At 37.0% G+C, this 22,327-nt stretch overlaps 1 protein-coding gene and 1 pseudogene across 4 annotated transcripts in view; one reads left to right on the top strand and one right to left on the bottom strand.

The window, feature by feature from the left end:
• Positions 1 to 22,327, top strand: part of FNIP1 (folliculin interacting protein 1) — a 170,280-nt gene that overhangs the window by 45,540 nt on the left and 102,413 nt on the right. The window lies entirely within an intron of this gene.
• Positions 8,389 to 9,357, bottom strand: LOC139439846 (telomeric repeat-binding factor 1 pseudogene; annotated as a pseudogene).

Below are 22,327 nucleotides of genomic sequence, written 5' to 3'. Positions count from 1 at the left end.
ACTTAAACAATGGGAATTATTAGCTTACTGCTCTGAGGCTGAAAGAAAGTCCAAATCAAAGCACCATCTAAGTGACACTTTCTCCCAAAGACTGTGCCATTCTGGGGCTGGATACTGGCAATAATATTAGCCTTAGCTGCACCTGAAAATGGAGAATATTTTTATTTAGTCAGCTAGTCTAAGCCATTTAGGGGATGAAAACAGTAGAAGACTGTGTTTAGTAGAATTGCCAACACCAAGAAACTTGAAATACAGTAGAAGAGATTATGTATATATTTAAAAGGAGAACACATTTGATAATATGTGAGAAAGAGGAATGGTGTTTATTTTCCAGTGTGCCATTGGTTCCCAACTTGGAGTGTGCATCAGAATCATCAGTGATCCTCTTTCAAAAATTCTTCACACCGCCCTGTCTGGAATTAATCTGAATCTTCTAGAGTAGATTTTATGTATGTATTTGTTTTGGTTTGTTTTTAAACTCCAACATGATTTTGATGTATAAGACCTACTTAGCAATCATTGATAGTACTATTTTCTCATTTTCAGCTCTCAACAGACTTACATAATAAGTGGGATTAGCTCAGTTTTTCAGATGAGGAAGATAGAACTTAATATGATTAAATACCTTGCACAAGAAGTGTTATAAACAGGAAAAATCGTACCAAAAGGGGGAAATATTAAACACAAAGGAGTTTTTACAGCTAAGAGATTTCAGAGTGAGTCGGGAGATCATTCCAGAGGTTACACTAATGCACATCTCAGGAAGATCTTACTGACTGCCACAGTAAACAGTGCCTCAAACAACTGGGCACCATGGGATCCAAGCCCCCTCTCTTTTGGAAGCAGAGTGGGCATCACCATCCCCAAATCCTTAAGTTTGAGGAATGAACAAATATAAGGGGCAAATCCAACTATGGACTAAAGTAGACTTACTCTTATTCTAGAAGAACTTGTAACATTGACAGAAAAGAGTGGTCACCCAAGATTCTGAGGTGAGGGAGAGGGAAGAATACGTGTAACATGGGGCATTTTTGAGACATTGGAATTGCTTTGCATGACATTGCAATGACGGATACAGGCCATTACACATTTTGTCAAAACCTATAAAACGGTGTGGTGCAAAGCATAAACCATATTGTAAACTAAAGACCATGGTTAGTAGCAGTGCTTCAATATGTGTTCATCAATTAAAACATACGTACCACGTTAATGAAATATGTTAATGGAGGAAAACATAGGAGTGGGAGGGGTGGGGTATATTGGGATCCCCTATATTTTCAAAGTAACTTATATGTAATCTAAAGCTTCTCTAATTAAAAAAAAAAAAAAAGGAAAATTCATGGAATGCATTTTTAAAAAGATTTATTTTATTAATTTATTTCTACTCTCCTCCTTGTTGTTTACAACTCCTGTCTGCTTTCTGGATCTGTTCGTTGTATGCTCTCTGTGTCTGCTCATCTGCTTTTTTTTTTGTTTTTCCTTTTAGGAGGCACTGGGAACCAAACCCGGGACTTCCTTTTGTCATAGGTGGATTCACAATTGCTTGAGCCACATCTACTTCCCCGAATACATTTTTAAATGGCCTTTAAACATTTTGAATCATGCTCAACCTCAATAATGAAAAAACATAAAAAATAATGCCTCTAATTTTCTAAGATCTCTGATAAAGATTAGAAAGAATAATTTTATTCTAGTAAAGGAGTGGTAAAATGAGCCCTCTTTTTATGATAGTGGGAGTGTATATTTGTACAGTTTTAGGGGAGCAGCAGTTGTGTAAGTATGAGCACACATGCATGTTATCCTCATTGAAGCATTTTTTGAAGTTTCCAGTTTAAGTTGTTCTGCTATTCATAATTAGGAGATTGATTAAATAAATTATGGTGTTCTACATTGGAACACGATGTAGTTACTCAGTAGAATATGGTAACTCTGTGTCCTGATAGAAATATCTGCATATATGTATTTTTTAAAGTTGCAGGATGGTATGCTGTATAATCACACTTTTGTAAATATATGTATATCAGCTTTATAATATGTATATTTGTATCTGCATAGAAAAAAGTTGCAAAGAAAACACAGTATGGAGAGTGGTGGCTTGAGGTTTTTCACATTTTATGCTTGTTAATTGTTTGCATTCCTTAGGCAGTAAAGTCTATTTCCGGAAATTTAAAAAGATATAATATGGGAAATATAACTTGTTTAAGGTCAACACAACTGGTAAGTGGCAGATCTAGGACTTGGAACTATCAGACTCCCAGGGGGGAATTTTCAGAGAAATATTTGCCAATGTAAATAAAGGTTAATTATTTAAAAAACAGAAAATTTTCTATTTGAGGAATAGAAAAACACTTTTAATTTATTACTTTTAAAGAATTTACATATAGCAAATAGTGAAATTCACCTCTTTGTGTGTATGTGTGTATTCTCCTTTGAAGTTTTACATATGGTTAGATTCTTAAAGCTATCACTGTTTTTAACAGGATACTGAACATTTCCAATGCTCCCAAAGCATTCCCACATTCTACCCCTTGGCAGTCAGATCCTGCCTACTCCTAACTGCTGATAACCACTAGTTTTTTCTTTGTCCCTATAGGAGTAGGAAATTTAAGGAGTATCCTAACCATTATGTTGTCTGGCTTTCCTTAAGTATGTATTGGATTCCTCAGAAGTAGAATTTTAGAACTGGGAAGATGCTTTAAATGTCAGGGACTAGAAATATTTTATATGTGAGTCATTACTAAATTCAGTTTTTCCAACCTGGGAATGATGATAAGAGCAAACCAAATTTAAATTGCTTGATAGAGTACCAAAAAAAAAAAAAAAAAAAAACAACTAAAAATTTCAGAGAAATAACTATTCAGCACAAAAAAGAATATCTATAGAGCAGAGGTAAATGTCAGAATGCTGTCTTCAAATATTTTAAAAAGTTAAATGTAAAACAGTTTGGTTAGATAGGTATTTTATTTTTTAATGAGTTGTTTCTTATCCTTATTTTGTTTGTGTGCAAAAGATACTTTGGGTTTTTAAATGTTCTCCTTGCCTATTATTCAGTTAAATATATACTAATATATTTACATGTTAATTTTACAAGCTCAGAGAGAAGAAAGAATATGCAGCTCTCTGAAAACATGACATGCACAATAAAATAACTGTTTCTCAGAGGAAAAAAGCCCTGTTGTCATCTAGTACCAGTTGGTATTACGTAGGTTTGTTTGGTGTCTCATATCTTATTTATAGTAGTTTGGAACTGGAAACTGATTCTAAACAAGCACTGATGTTCCATTGTAGCTTAACTATGCAGTAGAGTCATTCTTTGATCATAATTATTTTTATTCATGTGTATACGTGTTTGAAATTAGGAACTTTTGGGAAACTGGCAACTTGCTTGGATCTAAACCATTTTTACGTATTTTATATGGGAACAATACATAGAACATCTAAACTTTCCTTTGTTTAGATGCTATTTATAAAAACTATGTAACTTTACTAATGTTATAAATTAATAGAAGACATTGAATGATCCCTAGTATTAGTTTACTGATAGAGAATATGAGGAAACATTTAAAAGCATTGTATGTTTGGCTGTAGAAGCTGCCCACATTTTGTCCTTCTCTCAAGAAAACAGCTTCTGTTCGGAGGAATCTCAAAACAAATGACTGTGATTCTTAAAATATTTCATGTATATACCAAGTGTTTAAAATCATATTACTGGGTAATTTTATTTCTCTGTTTCTTCTTTTCATGGTTTCTTAGCAGGTGTCTAATTATGCTTACCTCCTTCAGTAAACATAACCTGAGTATTAGAATGGCTTCATTTTTTATCAGGAGTCACCTTTATTCATTGACCCAGTTAAGCTTTCATAATGTCAAAGGTCCTTTGTCGATGAATTTTTCAAAGTATTACAATGTACAGTGGAAATGGAAACAAATAGGTGAGTGACTTGTACAAGTCAGTCTGAAAGGCAGAGCTCTTTAAAGTTGGTCACCCAAGACCTGTGCAAGTTTACTTTTTTAGAGGTAGCTTAGAAATCATTTCTAATGTATTGCCTTTATACTATTTGGAAAATAAAGGCCATTTTGACTTTATCTTTAAAATGTAAAAGAGCTAAAACTGATAGATTTCAAACATATATTGGTTCATTCATTTGGTACTTTTTTGGAACTTTTAAAAATATATAAAACTTTTAATAGGAAATGGAGTACAGAATATCAAATAATAGCATTTGATTTTTTAATACAAATACTCACTACTCTGAAATTTAGGTACTATATTCACTCACTTAAATCAGGTGCATGTAACTAGAAATGCTAAATTTAGGGTTAGGGTTAGGATAATAATGTTAAATTATATTCCTCTGACTAAATTCTCTGGTGAATAAAATATTGGTGAATATTCAGAATTACCTGGTAAGATACCTGTGGTCTTGTCTGTGTAGTATTTATCATAGATGTTAAATACTTACAGAATACCATTTAGGCCCAGTATTAGTTTATTAAATGGAAGTTTCAGAGAATTTGATGATTATGGCTCTAAGCTATAAAGAGCTTTCTTCAAAACCATCTTTGTCAAAAGTTTTATACTGGAACATAAGTCAAAATGTACCTAAATGAGACAAAACTATTCATGTTTATTGTACAAATTTTCTTTTATGGGTATTACCATATTCAAGTTTTTCTCTTTATATGAAAACTATATTATAATTGATAGATTGCCTTATTCATTTATTATTTTATAAGCAAATGTCTTAGCAATTAAGTAACATTAAAACCATAAACCAAGTCATTACCTCTTATGCCAAAGTCCTATCATTTATTATTGATTAGGAAACTTTTTTTATGTGTGTGTTATAAGGATTAGGTCAGCCTACAGTAACAGACTAGGTTAATAGAAATATTTTTTTCTCTTAACAGGTTTTCATTCCTTTTTTACCCCTTGAATCATGATTTGAGTGTCGGGTATTTAATAAAGTAAAAGAACACTTAAGAATACAGTAATAGGGAGAAGGAGAAGGTGAACTCTGGGGATTTGCGGGTATGTGGTTCAAACTACATTGGGAAAGTTTTTTTGGCATATATGGCAGGGGAGGGTTACTGAGTTAAGGTGTTGAATGTGGGTGGCATGCTGGGTAGGTTGTACCTGGGGCAGGTGTCTAGGGAGTGTGTAGCATTTATCTTGTCATAGAGTGTTGTATTGGGATGGGGACTGACATAATGAGTGGGAAGGTGTTGGACTCCCATCCTGGGGAGTCCTGCTGTGATCGCAGATAGAGGGGCAAGAGTCTCTTGAGAGCATAGGCAGTGCCTAATAGGAGAGAACAAGCCAGTATGTCAAGCCCTCAGTGTTGTCGCAAGTAACTATGAGTCTTGTCCTTCAGTGAGTTAATCTTGGGAAGCGGATGTGGCTCAACTGATACAGCGTCAGCCCAGAACATAGGAGGTCCAGGGTTCAAACCCAGGGCCTTCTGGCCCACGTGGTGAACTGGCCCACACTCAGTGCTGATATGCACAAGGAGTGCCATGCCACACAGGGGTGTCCCTTGAGTAGGGGAACCCCATGTGCAAGGAGTGCGCCCCTCAAGGAGAGCCGCCCGTGCAAAAAAAAACACAGCCACCCAGGAGTGGTGCCACACCATGGAGAGCTGATGCAGCAAGATGACACAACAAAAAGAGAAGCAGATTTCCGGTGCTGCCAGCAAGAATGCAAGTGGACAAAGAAGAACACAGCGAATGGACACAGAGAACAGACGATGGGGGGAGAGAGGGGAAGAAGAGAAATAAATAAAAAATAAATCTTTAAAAAAAAAAATGAGTTAATCTTGGTGGGTCCTGAGAGGAGAGAGAGGGAAGAATAGAATAAATAGAACGTGGGGCATTTTTGGGGCTATGGAATTGTTCTACATGATTCTGCAAGGATGGATATAGACCGTTTCAAACATCATCAAAATCTATAAAAGTGTAGGGCCCAAAATGTAATCCACAATGTAAATCATTGACCATGGTTAGTAGCAGTGTTTTCAATATTTGTACATCAGTGGTAACAAATGTACCATCCACATGTAAAATGTTATTAGTGGGGGAAAGGGGGAAAGGGAGAGGACGTTGGGTATGTGGGAATCACCTATATTCTGTATGTGACTTTTCTGTGACTTAATGCTTCTTTGAAGACAAAATGAAAAATAAGACCCTGGGTGAATAAATGGAAGCAAATGTCACTGTACATACAACTTATCTTACAGTGATGAAAGACATAATGTTAAAAAATTTTTATTTTTTATTATTTCAAACAAAATTTTTTTTGTATTTTATTTATTTTTAAAACCATCATTATTATATCATTTTCCTATCAAGCGTATTCAATTATTTTGTTGGCTTCAATTTTGAAGAAGTTTTGGATCATAGAAGGGTTACAACTGTGACAGGAGGATCATTGGTGTGGGGTGTCAGAGATGGGGCATGCATGGGAGGAGTTTCACCTGGGGCATGCTTATAAGGCATATGAGTGTTTTCAAGTGTTCATGGGGCATTGTCACAGTGGGTGGAGATCCACACAATAACCAAAGAAATCCCAAATTCCCATCCTGGAGAACTCTTGACACATTCTCTAATGGGACAGCAAGAATCCCCTGAGTACAGGGGCAATGACTAGTGAAGGAGGATGGACCATTGACAGGCCCTTGATTGTGAGGACTGTACTTCTGAACCTTTGCTTTTGAAATTGAAACCTAGCATAATATTGTACAGTGCCTAAGTGTTACCTCCTGAGAGCCTCCTTATTGCTCAAATATGGCCTCTCTCTCTAAGCTAAAACTCAGCATATAAATAAATGCATTACCTTCCCCAGCGTGAGATATGATTCCTGGGGATGAGCCTATCCAGTACCAAGGGTAACAACTAGCAATGCAACTAGTAATAACTAGCAATGCAACTAGAAAAAGACCTTGACCAAAAAAGGGAAAGGTTAAAGACAAGTGAGTTTATATGGCTGTGAGACTTCAAAGTGTGTCGAGAGGTCATTTCAGAAGTTATGCTTGTGCATGTCTCAGCAGGAACTCATTGACTGCCAAAGTAAATATTTCATCACATAGCAGGGTTCCTGAGGGCCCTGGAGACATCCAGACACTGTAGGCAGAGCATACAGCTCAGGAGTTTGGTGCCCTTCCAGTAGGCACTACTTTGGAATTTATGCTTTCCAGTGTGGTAGAGTTGGACTCAGTTGTATTTTTCCTAAACGTGGCTCTGCTGCCACTCCTCTATTTGAACCTTTAGTTAGTACTAGTTAATAGTTGTACATCCAAGAGATGTCTTTGGGCTGTCTGCATGCCAGTTGGGCCCTGAATCTCAACAGACTTGCAACACCTACTTTTCAGTTCATTGGACTCACCCAGGACATCTAACAAGGAGATGATGACTGACAACCATCATCTCGAGGAACAGAGGGTCTACAACTGCAAGCAAGAAAGTCCCATCCATTTGCCCCTGGAGCTCTAAGCCCCCTCTCAATTAGAGGTGGAGTGGCCATCACCATCACAGGATCCTCAGGATTGGGGAATGGACGATGGACTAGAGTAGACTTAGAGTTGTTTTACTTTAGACTTGTAATCCTAGCAGTGGAAGAACTTTTATCATGGATGTGGAGGCATTGGCCGCTGGAGATTCTGAGGGGAGGGAGAGGGAAAAATAGGTGTAATTTGGGGACATTTTCGGGACTTGGGAATTATCCAGGATGACATTGCAATGACAGATACAGGCCATTGTATATCTTGTAATCGCTTGTAAAATTGTGCGGAAGAGAGTGTAAACCACAGTGTAAACGATAGTCATTGCTTGGTGGCAGTGCTCCAAGATGTGGTCATTACTTGTGGCAAATGTATCACGCTGATGAAGGATGTTGTTGATGTGGGAAAATGTGGGAGGGCTAGGGAGTGGGGCATATGGGAATCTCCTATATTTTTTATAATCTAAGTTTCTTTTAAAAAATAAAAATAAAGTTTAAAAAGGAAGAATACATTGATGGCATATGTTACTATTAATAGCACAAATCTTCAAATGAATTAAATGACTTTAACAAAAATATACAACAATGCTTTAAACAAAAATCAGATAAATCAGTGATCAGCAAGTTTAAAGCAAATGCAATGATCAAAGTTTTTAACTGTCCTTCTTTTAACAACCTTTTACAAATACATTCAGTCTTCACTGTCTAAACAAATCAGTTTTAGTTTCTTCATAGTCCTCCATCTATTAGCATGAGTCTTGTTAGGTTGTTGAATTTATCATATATGTAATAGTATCTTGACCAGCTTTTCTCTTGCTATTTCTCCCACCAGATCACAGATTCTTGTCTTCTTCCCAAAGCCATGCCTGTGTTTTTTTCTAGATCATAGTTTTTCAGAAGATACTGGCTGATTGTTTAAAACATACTGTCTTGCTTTCAGTGATCTTCCGTTTTCTTTTTCTTCCACTTTCAAGAGTTCCCACTCTTTCCTGTCTAATCAAGAGCTTGTAGGCTGCAGCATATAAACTTAAATAAGAAAAGATTTTTATTATTTTTCTTGAGGGTACTGTGCTTCCTGAGGACTCAGTTATCATAAACTCTTTCTCACTAACACTTTTTTCTATATCCAAATTAGCTTCAGTTTCCATTTCTTTATCATTACCTTAAGGTTTATTTTGAGAAGTTATTGTTCTTTGTTATTTTCTACTACTTTTGCTGCTGCCTTCATTTTCTACTACTTTTGCTGCCTTGATTACTTTTCACTGAGCACAGAATTCACATAACTCTTAATTTTCTCCATGAGGTTCTGCTTATATTGAAATGTTTTAAACACTGAGAATTTATTTATCATAAGCAATTTCCTTTTTAAAGACATATAAGAATTTAGGTCACTAAATATTCAAAGACTTATGCTTCCTTGAGATTGCTGTTTTCTGTACAAACATCTGTAGCCTGAATTTTAATTAAATTCTGTATTTCTTCATGAAGTTTGTCATGTTCCTCTTGAGCTGAAGTGCAGTTCATCAGGGCTGATTCCAAAGGTGTAACTGTAACATGAGTTTGTTCTATTGCAACTCTTGTGGAAAACTTATATATGTAGTTCTCAGTTGGCCAGCTGTTATAACAACTGGAAAGTCCATGAATAATAGTCTCAGCGCTGTACCAAGTCAGGTAGAAGTCCTCAGGGTAGCTGTTGGTAAAGGCCTGAGAAACAGAATCAAAGTAAGTCCAGGCCCTCCTCCTCCTCCTAGGAGGGTCCCGCTTACACCTGCCCCTGGAGCAGTTCCTAACTATTCCAACATCTCCTGGTCATCTTTCACCGTTTCTACCATCTGTTCCTCATGAGGGTTTGCATACTCCATGTCTCTATACTCCCATGAACTTGGAGCTGCAGTGGCAGCCTCCTTCTGGGAACTTTTTTTTTAAACACCAGTCACTCTGCTGGGCCTATAGAAAAGAATGAGATATTTTAGGGCAGGGGTTTGTAATCTTTTTTTTTTTTTTTCTGCCAAGAGGTAGGTAAAGTTAATTGACTTTTACCAGAAAAGTGTATATAAAAACATGAAATAAAATACATAGGATTATAAACAAAAGTAATTATATTTAAGTAGTTCTTAACATTAAAAATTTGTAGTATGGTAACATTATTAACTCATTGACTAACAAGACCTAGCAGTGGGTCTAATATTGTAATTTTTAAGTAATAGCATAAATAATTTTTTGAGAAAATCACATTAAATATGATAGTATCTGTGATTTATATCAGTGATCAGAGTTGTAGGAACTGCTAATACGACTGAGGCTTATGGCCTCCAATATAATTGAAGGAAATGCTAAAGTGCAGTTAGAGGTTGGTGAAAGTAAAGATATAATTTTCCCTTCCTTGTTCAGATCCCTTTGGGGTCAGTAGACTCCATGTTAAGAATCCTTCCCTTTGCAGCTCTTGGTTTAGGCAGTGAGAATGACACTTGAATAGGTAGTTATATCTGAAATCTGAGAAGTATTTTGTCTGTCTGTTTTTGCATTTTCACAATTCCACAGTGCTCAACATACAGAATATATTCAATGAGTGTAAGCAGATGACTTTAATGTGCTCTAATAGAGTGTATCAGTAATTTTGGGGCCATATAGGGAGGTTACTTCTGTTCAGGCAGACTTTTCAAGGAATTGGCATTGAGTTGTATCCTGAATATTAGATGATACACTGGAATTTTCAGGTTGAATGAGGTAAGGAAGAGGTACTACAAGTTGAGGTATGCTCATAGGCATGACCACACAAGTTTGGTGATTATTGCAAGTTTCAGGATATCTGGCAGGAGATGAGAGGTTGGAATAATGCTAGGGGTCAAATTATGAGGAGAGTTTTGTGTATATTAGTCACCTGGGAATTAACAGTTCAGTATGATATGATCGATCACTTTTGTGTGTTTAGGTGATGATGTGGCATACAACTGGGGCACAGTGAGGAGAGATTGGAAGCAGAGGCCAGTTAAAGCACTGTTGGATTTGTTAGAGGATAGAAAGAGTAGGGTCATGGTAGAGTAGAAGGATGGGAAAGGAGGAGTCATATCTGGGAGAAGAAGACTCATTGAATGACTGACTGAATATGGAATGGGAGGGAGTAGAAGGAGTTGTGAATTAATCTCCTATTGGGAAAATGGGGATTGTAGTAACATTAACCAAGTTAAGGAATATACAAAGGAAAAGAGAAGGCATAGTGAAGGTAAGGAAGTTTAGTACTTAATAAGCTTGAGGTACCTTGAAATTCAGGAAGGTGTTTCTTAGTAGATATGTGGTTAAGACTGAGATAGAGATTTTGAAGTCATACTTTTTTTTTTAATCCAAAATAAAATGTTTATTAAGGTAATATGATATCTACTACCAAATATGTGACCTGAAGCCTGCCCAGAGCTTTTTTTCTTTTCTTTTCTTTTCTTTTTTGTCTTTATTTTTTAAATATTACATTCAAAAAATATGAGGTCCCCATATACTCCCCACCCCCCTCATCTCACTCTCCTCCCCCCTTAACAACGGTCTCCTCCATCATCATGAGACATTCATTGCTTTTGGTGAATACATCTCTGAGCACCTCTGCACCTCATGGTCAGTGGTCCACATCATAGCCCACCCTCTCCCACAGTCCACCCAGTGGGCTATGGGAGGACATACAATGTCTGGTAACTGTCCCTGCAGCACCACCCAGGACAACTCCAAGTCCCGAAAATGCCCCCACATCTCATCTCTTCCTCCCACTCCCTACCCCCAGCAGCCACCATGGCCACTTTCTTCACACCAATGCCATATTTTCTTCGATTACTAATCACAATAGTTGAAGTCTTACTCTTTATATAGGTGATTCTCAACCCTGACAACATATTGTTGTCATCTGTGAAGGTTTTTTTTTCCCATTTAGTTTTTTGAGATGATATAATTTACGTGCAGCAAAATTAATTATTTTTAAGTGTGCAGTTTGATGAGTTTGACAAATGTGTACTCCAAAAAGCTCCCTTCTTACCCCTTTTGTAGTGAATCCTCCCTCCCTCACCTACAGGTCCTAGAAACCACTGATTTGATTTTTGTCCTTATAGTTTCACCTTTTCCAGAATTTCATGAACATGAAATCATAAGTTATGTAGCTTTTGTATCTGGTTTCTTTCACTAGGCATAAATGTTTGGTATTCATCCATGTTACTGCATGTACGTATTCCATTGTCTACATGAAGGTTTTTAAAAATACATATACCTGGTCTCTTTTCTAAACACTTCTTTGGCAGAATTCAAAAGTAGAACCAAAAAATGCTAATGTGTTGGAAACTGGATGAGAAGAGGGTATAAGGGAATAGAATGCAAAGAAGTGACACTTTCAAATGTTGTACACAGGTTGAGTGGGGTAAAAAGAGGCTGTACTTCAACAACTTTTTCAGGAAATTTGGTTTAGAAGGGAAAGAAATGTGGCAGTAGCTTAATATGGAAATTTGTGGGGATAAATAGAGGAAAGAGATCAGAGTTATAAGAAACAGATAAATTTGAATAAGAGACCAGAAGGGATGAGATCAAATCCATAGACTTAGGGAGAGGAGTACCTTTCCCTGTGAGGTAAAAGGGGGTGGTAGTGGTATGATTGGTTGCTGTTATAGGATGGTTGAAGGAATTGATATCTTAGAAAATTTGTGGATATCCATATGAAAGGAAATGAGGAGTCATTGATAGATTTGGATAATGGAATGACCTGATTAGTGATTCATAGAAGTTGAGATTGGACTTGAAAAAGGAAAGGCTAAAATTTAAAAGAAAAAAAAAAGGAAAGCAGATGAGGCTCAATCAGTTGAGCGCTTGCTTCCCACATGGGAGGTCCCAGGTTTGGTTCCTGGTGCTTCGTAAAACAAAAAACAAAAAACAAGCAAAACAAATGAATAATTTGGGGGAGCCAATATGGCTCTGTGATTGAGTGCCAGTTTCCCACATACAAGGTCCCAGTACTGCAAAAAAAAAAAAAAAAGAAAAAGAAAAAAGCCACATTGCTGTTAGCTACATGATATCATGAGGGCCTGGGCTTTGGGATTGGCATGAGGAATGGAAGGGATAGATCCTAGAAATATTTATATTTTTGTGTGATTTGAGGTTATTTTGGAGAATTGTTAGTTAAAACTTAAAAAAAATGAGAAGATTGAATAAATTAATGGAATTGGTAACATTGAGATGATGCTAACATTCTAAGCCTTTGCTTTTATTGAGTGTTTTGTAGAATCACTGTAATAATTCTACAAACAAACAAAAAAATTAGTTTAATTTAAAAGTAGTTTTTATTTGTGAGGCCTTCTCTGAATAACCCATAGAAGAAAGATCTCTCTAAAAACCTATTTATTTATTTTCAAATATGAAGGCTGATATTGAAAATGTAAAAATATTTCCATCAAAATAGTTTAATAATATTAAATAAATGTTTGCTTACTTTCAGATGACCTCTTGATTCTTTTAAGAACAGAGCACTTGTGAACTAAGACTCCATTCAAAAGAGTGGCAATTAGGGTGTTTATTATATATACAAACTACCAGAAGACTGTTTTAAAATTTTATATTTTTTGTAAGTTAAACTCATTGGCAAGCTACTATCTATAGAAGGGATGTTATTAGATTATCTGCATATTTTGTTCAGTTTTTCATATCCTCAAGTATGCTGAGATTTTCTCAACTTAAAAGTAAGTGTAGGGAAGCAGACTTGGCCCAGTGGATAGGACGCCCGTCTACCACATGGGAGGTCCACGGTTCAAACCCCGGGCCTCCTTGACCCGTGTGGTGCAGGCCCACACACAGTGCTGATGCACGCAAGGAGTGCCGTATCACTCGGGTGTCCCCATGTGGGGGGGGCCCCACACGCAAGGAGTGCGCCCCATAAGGAGAGCCGCCCAGCGTGAAAAAAGTTCAGCCTGCCCAGGAGTGGCACCGCACTCACAGAGAGCTGACACAGCAAGATGATGCAACAAAAAGAAACACAGATTCCCTTGCCGCTGACAACAGAAGCAGACAAAAACAAGAACATGCAGGAAATGAACACAGAGAACAGACAACGGGGGGGGGGGGGGGGGAGGAAGGGAGAGAAATAAATAAAAAATAAATCTTTAAAAAAAAAAAGTAAGTGTGAAATGTGAGATAAAACTATTAATGTGTGGTCATTTTTAACAATGAAGAGAAAGACAGAAAGAAAAAAAATAGTGCTTCCCCACCCACATACCAATAGGGCTGTGAGGAGAATTAAATGAGCACAGATAGGAATGCATGGTAACAGAAAATTTTCTTACTTTTCAAAGTTTAGATTAAATAAATTCATGCATTGATTCATTCACCAAAGATTCATTGTGGGCAAAAAAATTATTACATATCCCTCTCTCTCTCTGACTTTCCCACACAGGGAGGTTCAAGTACACATTTTAGCTACATTTGGGACATCTTCGTTTTGACATCCCTCCAATGCCTTAGGATAAATGTAAATTGTTTAAATTTCTTATTTCTACCACTGGGCTATTTTGAGGAATTGTTAACACTGCCTTAGTATTGTACCACATTTAATTATCACCAAATCTTTTCTTGTTGTTGCCTTTGGAGTGGGGGCAGTGTGTAAGTTTGGTCAGTTGGTATAAAGTAAACCAGAGGCAGAAGATGCTCACTTATCGCCCCCTCCCCCACCTCCTCCCACACACCTCCTCCCACTCCCCTCCCCTGAGAATATTCAGATCAATATGTAGCAGTAGTTTCTGGGTCTTTAGGAGAAGTTAGTTTGTTGGAAAAGAGAGTAAAGGATAATTTGGGGATTAGAGAATGGGTCTAGAGCTGAATTTTGGGTAGCCAGAATTTAACCCGAGGGTGCTGAGTTGCAAGAGGATTTCAGAAAGGCAAGGAAGATTACAGTTCAAAATTCTGACTGTGACCCAACTGAATGGCTGCTCAGACCAAGTAAAGGCTACATGGCTTTTTTAGAAGGTGGCAGAACTCAACTTCCCATAGCTGAGCTTTGGTATCCTCATCCATTATCCTCTCTACTTTTGTTGGAGGGACAGACAGACAACTCAAGAGAAAAAGAAAGAATAAACAGGAATTTGGGAAGATGGGTGCAAACGGCCTCCTGCTTCCTGTTTTTATTGTAACATACATACAATTCAAAATTTCTCATTTCAACCACTTTCAAGTGTACAATTCAGTAGTATTAATTACATTCATAATATTGTGCCACCATTGTCCAATATCCACTGCTTCAATTTTTTCATCACCTCAATTAGAAACACTGTACCCTTTAAACAATAACTCCCCTTCCCCTCTCCCCCAGCCCTCAGCCCCTGGTAGGCTATAATCTGTTTGTCTCTTTGAAATGTGCATATTCTAGGTATTGCATATAACTGGGATGATAACAATATTTATCTTTTTGTGTCTGGCTTATTTCCCTCAACATGATTTACATGGAGTAGTTCATCTATGTTGTAGCATGTACCAGAACTTCATTCTTTTTAATGGTTGAATAATATTCCATTGTGAGTATATACTACATTTTAAAAAAATCCTTTAGTTGATGTGTGATTTGGGTTGCTTCCACATATTGGCTATTGTCAGTAATGGTGCTATTAACGTTGATGTACAAATATTTGTTTGAGTCCCTGGTTTTAATTCTTTTGGGTGTATAACAGGAAGTGGAATTGTTGCATCATGGTAATTGTATTTTCAACTTTCTGAAGAGCTACCCAAACTGACTTCCACAGTGGCTGCACCATTGTATAATGCCACTAGCAATGTAAAAATTTCCTATTTCTCTGCATTGTCCTCAACACACATACATATATTTTCCTTCTCCTCCCTTACCCTGCTGTTTTTGCTGTGTCCATTCATCGTGTGATCTTCTGTAACTGTTTATCTTTTGTCTTTTCTTCTTGTCTTTCTCCTCTAGGCTTCAACGGGATTCAATCCTGGGGGACCTCTGATGTGGAGAGAGGTTCCCTGACTTCAGTTCCTGGTCTCTGCTGTGCTTCACCTTGACTCTTCCCTTGTCTCTCTTTTGTTACCTTATTCATCTTGCTGCGTAACTCACTTGCGTGGGCACTGGCTGTCCACGCAGGCACTCAGGTCGCCATGTGGACCCTTATGTGGGCACTTAGCTTGCCACGTGGTCACTCTCGTGGCCACTCAGCTCACTGCGTGGGCAACTCAGCTCTCCACATGGGCACTAGCTTGCTGCACAGGCAAACTTTCTCTTCTTCTTTTTCACCAGGAAGCCCCAGGGGTCGAACCTGGGGCCTCCCATATGGTAGGCAGCAGAGGCCCTATCACTTGAGCCATACCTGCTTTCCTGTATCTTTTTAAAATAATAGACATTGTATTATCTGTGAAGTGGTTATCTCATTGTGGTTTTGATTTGTAATTCCTTGGTGATCAATGATGTGTTAAGTATCTTTTCATGTGCTTATTGCCCATTTGCATATCTTCTTTAGAGAAAGTCTGTTCAAGTCCTTTGCTCTTTTAAAATTGCATTGTTTTTCTTTTTGTTGTTGAACTGTAGCAGTTCCTTTATAATTCTGGGTATTAAATTCTTTATCAGATATATGGTTAACAATTATTTATTCCCATTTGCTAGGGAGAAGTCTTTTCACTTAAAAACAAATTATTGTAGTAGATCATTCAAGTATGTAGTAAAAGTTATGAACTTTCTAAAACAGACATACCCCATATACCACCCTACCACCAACACCTTGCATTGTTGTAAAACATTTGTTACATACTATGAAATTACATTGTCAAAAAATTACTACTAATTATAGCACATATCTTACATTTGTTGTATTTTTCTCCCAACCTACCTGATTATTAACATCCCCGTATTAGTATTATATGTTTGTTATAGTTCGTGAGAGAAGTCTCTCATATTTGTTCTGTTAAACATAGTCCATCTTCCACCACAGGCTTCACTCTTTTTTACAGTCCCATGCCTGTACAATCCACACTCAGTGCTCTCATTTTCATCCAGAGTTGTGCTGTCATCACCTCAGTCAATTTTAGAATGTTTTCCGTGGTCCCAAAAGGAAAAATCCATACCACCTGATGCTCCCTATTGTTGTCTCTTAGAATTGCTGCAAGACTGTTAAAATATTACTGTCCATGAGTTACATTACATGGAATTTTTCCATGTATCACCGTATTATTAATACTTTATAAAAGGGGAACATTCTTATATTTATACTATTAACACTATCTTCATCCACCACTGAAATCACTATCTTATACATACCCTAGATTATTCTCGTTTTCTTTCAATTGACTTTTATGACCACAGACTATCCCTTTCAGTCACAATCACGTTTAAAAATCAGCACTGTTAGTTATACTCACTATACTGTGTTACCATCAACTCTGTTCATTTCCATACTTCTGTAATACACCTTATTAAAAATTCTACAAGTGTTAAGCATTGGCTCCCATTCTCAACCCCACATTTGATCTCCTGGTAACCTAAGCTCTAGAGTTACCTCTGTAAATTCAGTTTTTTCTTATGTCCCAATAATGTCCTTACCTTCATTCTTAAATTTTGTTCAGTATCATGCATTGCCTTTAATTGTCATTATCTCTTTAATTTCTTTTTATTTCTTTAATTGTGAAAACATATGTACAACATAAATTTGCCCATCCCAACCCCTTCCAAGCACACTATTCAATGGGCTTAATCATATTCACAATGTTAAAACTATTACTTTAACTTTCTCTTTATCCTAAACAGAAACCCTATAGTCATTTTGTATAAATTTCCCATTGCTCCTGACCCTGACCCCTGCTAACCTGTACTCTACTTTGTGTTGTGTCTCTATGAATTTGCATATTCTCTGATATTTTCCTTGCACTTACCATGGGCTTAAATTAAACATTCTAAAGCTGTAACAATGTTGTTTGCTTTAATACCAACTTAATGTCAGTGGCATACATAAACTATGATAGTATATTTCTCTGTCCCCCACCTTTATGTAGTTCTTATAAATTACATGTTTATACATTCTGAGTTCCAAACCACTGATTTATCATTTCATTTTATGCATTTGGCTTTTAGATCCTGTAGGATCCCACAGGTTCCTCAGGTTCTGTTCACTTTTCTTCATTCTTCTTTCTGCTCCTCAGATTGGATGTTTTCAATTTTCTTATCTTCCATGTTCACTGATACATTCTTCTGCCCAGCTCCAGTCCGCTGTTGAACCCCTCTAGGGAATTTTTAATTGTCTGCTTACTGTGGTCTTCAGGTCTGTTTGATTCCTTTTCATAATTTCATCTCTCTGTTGATATTCTCTTTCTGTTCCCCTTTTGTTTTGCTGATTTCCTTTCATTCTTTGTGTTTTCCTTTAGCTCTTTGAGCATATTTTGGACTATTTTTTTAAACTTCTTTTTCTAGTATATCCCAGGTCTGCTCCTCTTCACTGATGGTTTCTTAAGCTTTAATCTTCTCATTTGCCTGGGCCATTGCTTTCTGTTTCTTTGTATGTTTTGTAATCTTTTGTGAAACATGGATATTTTGATAATTTAATATATTATCACTAGGAATTAGATGCTGAGGTGTCTTTTCTTTGCGCTCATATCTAAGTAGTGTTATGACAAAGCTTTTCTCGAATGCCAGGATATAACAACATAAAAATAAAAAGCAGAGAGAAAAAAAGAAAACACTTTTCTTAGAGGTTAAAGATTGATCTATGCAAGTGCTCACCTTCCAGGGCTTACTCATCCAATGAGTTTGGAGTATAGCTCAGGAGCATGGGGCAAAGAGTGGAGGAAACCATGCACAAACTTCCTTTTGCCCTTTGCCAGTGTAATCACACAGCATGTACTTAAATCTTCCAACTGTCTGTGGACTCAGTGCTCAAGGTTTTTAATGGGGACTGGGTACATAGTAGTCTCTAACTAGCATGTACCAAAATTCCAGACTCCCAGAAGGAAAATAGGTATTCAGAGTAAATCACCTCGTACAAACAGTTCAGGCACAGTAAGCCACTCCTATCATTTAGGAAAAGTTTCATGTCGATGCAGGGAACTGTTTACCAGTCAAGTTCATATATACCATTCAAAGGCCACCTTTGCCAGATGGGTCCTTCTAATGATAACAGTCTCAAGCTTGTTATGATAACTCTTTTCTGCACAACCAGTACTCTGGTTTTATTCATGCTGGTTTCTGTATTTATTGTGGAATGAATGCCTTGTCACCAAGTAATCAAAGCCACACATATATTATCTTACTTGATTTTCCTAGCAACTCCATGATTGAGGTTGGTAGAGAAGATATATTTTATTAACCATTTTCTAGGTGAACAAATAGAAATTAAGGAGCTTAAATGATGTTCAAGCCACCAAAAGCTTATAAAGATTGGAGGCCAGGTCTCTTGAGCTCCAAATATTTTAAATGTTCTTTAAAAATGATTTATTTCTTTAAATTTGATCAGCATTAGGAGGAAAGTTAAAAGGAAAACGAAAAAATAAAAATTAAACATTCTGGTAGCTTCCCACAAAGTCCTCCCTAATATTTATGACTTGGACCCCCCCATCTTGGGCAAACTGAAAAAGAAAGGATAGTATAGTTAGTTTATATTATGTTTAGACAGATTATTCTTCTTGCTAAAGTTGAGTTGGGAGGAATACCAAATGTAGTACTTCTAAAATCACTCTTGTATCCCAGAGTAAGTATGAACAAATAGGCACACAAGAGAGATGATTTTCATTGTCAAAAATCACTAAAATCCTAGTGTATTGTTAATATTAAACTGATCTCAAGATAAGAAATTTCATCAGAGTTCATATAGAAATTAGTTTTGACTTATTGATCGGCTGCCACATGTCACCCACAGTGCCAGATACTAGAATGTAGCTTATGAATTCAGTGGGACATGAAGATAATAAATAGGCAGCTTTAACAGTAGTCTGTTCAGGCGCCTGGATGAAGGATGTAATAGTGTCAGTTAAGGGCTCTGTTTGGGGAAAGATAGATGTTGCAGAGGCAAATGGAAAGGGAAACCTATTCTAGATGTAAGGCAGTAAGGCTTGTTGTGTGAAGTAATGTGAAAGCTAAGATCTGAGAAGTGAACCAGGCTAATAGGGGAAAGACAGAAGAAAGTGTGCCAGAATGTTTGAAGTGAAAACTTTGTATTTAAAGGATTGATTTAGATGTAGGCATGGGATGGGGGGGCAGGCTGGTAGACAAAGGCAAGCCTATTAAAAAGTTAGGACTTTATCCTGAGAGGAATGAGATATCACTGAAGGCTTTTTAAGTAGTGAGTAGTGAGTGATTTTCCTACTTTGGCTACATTGTGGAAAATGAGTTGGAGAAAAGAAGGATGAGAAGCTGGGTATTAATTTAGGGGATGTGAGATCATGGTGGCTCAGGCTAGGATGGTGGGGATGTGGTGGTCTGAATGAAGACATTTAGAAGAGAGAATCAATAGGACTTAGTAACTTCTATTTATTTATTTTTAAATTTATTGAAGTATATCACTCATACATAAATATACATAAACAATAAGGGTATCAATAAATGTATAGTAATAGTTGTAAACTTACAAAACAAAGAAACATAACATCATGCAGGGCTCTTATACCTCACCTTAACACCTCACCCTAGCACCAATACCTTGCATTGTTGTGAACTAATGATTAAAGAGCATCCTCAAAATATTATTACTAATCAAAGTATCTTAGATTTGCTGTATTCTTCTCCCAACCCACCCTATTATTATTATTAAATTTTTATCATTTTACATGAATATACATAAGCAATAAGTGTATAGTAAAAGTTGTGAACTTACAAAGCAAACATGCATAACATCATCCAGGGGTCCTATACATCAAATGACCACCAGCAACTTGCGGTGTTGTGAGATATTTGTTACAAATTATGAAAGAATATTGGCAAAATCTTACTATTAACTATAGTCCTTACCTTATATTACGTGTATTTTTCCTCCAACCCACCTGTAACAGTTTGATATCATTCATAAATTCCAAAAATAGATACTGGATTATGTTTGTAAGCTGGTCTGTATGTGGTCGTGATTAAATTATGATTAGGACTTTGATTTGGCCACAGCAGTAGGGTGTTGAATCCCTGCCACTTCATTAGTGGGAACTCACAGATAAAAGACATGGCAACAGACAGAGTTGGAGTTTTGTTGTTGGAGTTTTGATGCTGGAGTCTTGAGCTGGAGCCCTGGGAAGTAAGCACACAGAAGAGATTGGTTGTGAGGAAAGAGAAGCAAGCCTTGGGAAGAGAGGAACCCTGAGCCCAGAGGGAAGCAAGCCCTGAGAAGAGAGGAATGGTAAGCCTGGAGAGGAGCAAGCCCTGGGAAGTGAGGAACCGAGGAAGCCTGAACCCTGGCAGACGTCAGTAGTCACCTTGCTCCAACACGTGGCAAAATACTTTGGTGAGGGAAGTAACTTATGCTTTATGGCCTGGGAACTGTAAGGTCTGATCCCAAATAAATACGCTTTATAAAAGCCAACCTCTTCTAGTATTTTGCATCAGCACCCCTTTGGCTGAATAATACGCTACCCTATTATTATTTTTAAAATATATTTTTGTAACAGATGTTGTAAACTTACAATCATGCACATGTGCAGAATTCTCATACAACACCCCTCTATCAACACACCACATTGTGGTGGAAAATTTGTTACAGATTATGAGATAATATCATTAGACTATTACCAGGTCCATAGCATGCATTTGGCACATTTTTTCCATACTCCCTCATTATCAACACAGTATATCTTTGACGTGATCCATGAGTTTTACATTATTACTGTTAACCGCAGTCCATAGGTCACTATAGTTGTATTTTTCCCATCCTTCTGCACATTCCCATCACCCTGCAGTAGTGATGGACATCTCTTCTAGCTCACAAAGGACATTCTTGTATCTATACCATCAACCACAATTCTTATCCATCTCTTGGTTTACTGTGCTATTCAGTTCCTTGATTATTCTCTAGCTTTCTTTCAATTGGCATTTACATCTATAGACTACCCTTTTGAGCCACATTACCATTTATAAACCAGCTATTACTCACGTTAATGTGTTACTGTCACTCTACATTTCCACACTTTTATGGTAGTTAGTTAAAACTTCTAAATATATTAAGCATCAGTAGTCTGTCTCAGTCCTCCTCTTCTGTCCTTTTAGAATCCACCACTTAGCACCAGTTCTTGAAGATGTTTCCCTACATTTTTTTCTAGAAGCTTTATGGTTCTTATTTAGGTTTTTGATCCATTTTGACTTACTTTTTGTATAACATGTGAGATAGGTGTCCTCTTTCCTTCTTTTGGCTATTGATATCCAGTTCTCCCAGCACTGTTTGTTGAATGGACTGTTCTGCCTGAGCTGGGTGGGTTTCACAGGCTTGTCAAAAATTGCTTGCCATAGATATGAGGATCTGTCTCTGGACCATCAGTTTGGTTCCACTGGTCTGTGTGTCTTTATGCCAGTACCATGCTGTTTTTTTCACCACATTTACCACAGGTAATATGATTTAAAGTCCAGAAGTGAGAGTTCTCCAACTTCACTTTTCCTTTTTTAAGATGTTTCTGGCTATTCAGGACCCCTTACCCTTGCAAATAAATTTGGCAATTGTGCTTTCCATTTATTTTAAAATTGCTGGTGGAATTTTTTTGGGATTGCATTGAATCTGTATATCAGTTTGGGTAAAATTGACACATCTTAATTATATTTAGTCTTCCAAACCATGAGCATGAAATGTTCTTCCAATTATTTAGGTCTTTTAAAATTTCTTTTAACAGTGAGTTGTAGTTTTCTGAATACAAGTGCTTTACATC

The sequence above is a fragment of the Dasypus novemcinctus genome, chromosome 2 (genome assembly GCF_030445035.2).
Source record: "Dasypus novemcinctus isolate mDasNov1 chromosome 2, mDasNov1.1.hap2, whole genome shotgun sequence".
NCBI lineage: Eukaryota > Metazoa > Chordata > Mammalia > Cingulata > Dasypodidae > Dasypus > Dasypus novemcinctus.
This window is presented reverse-complemented; position numbering and strand designations above follow the sequence as displayed.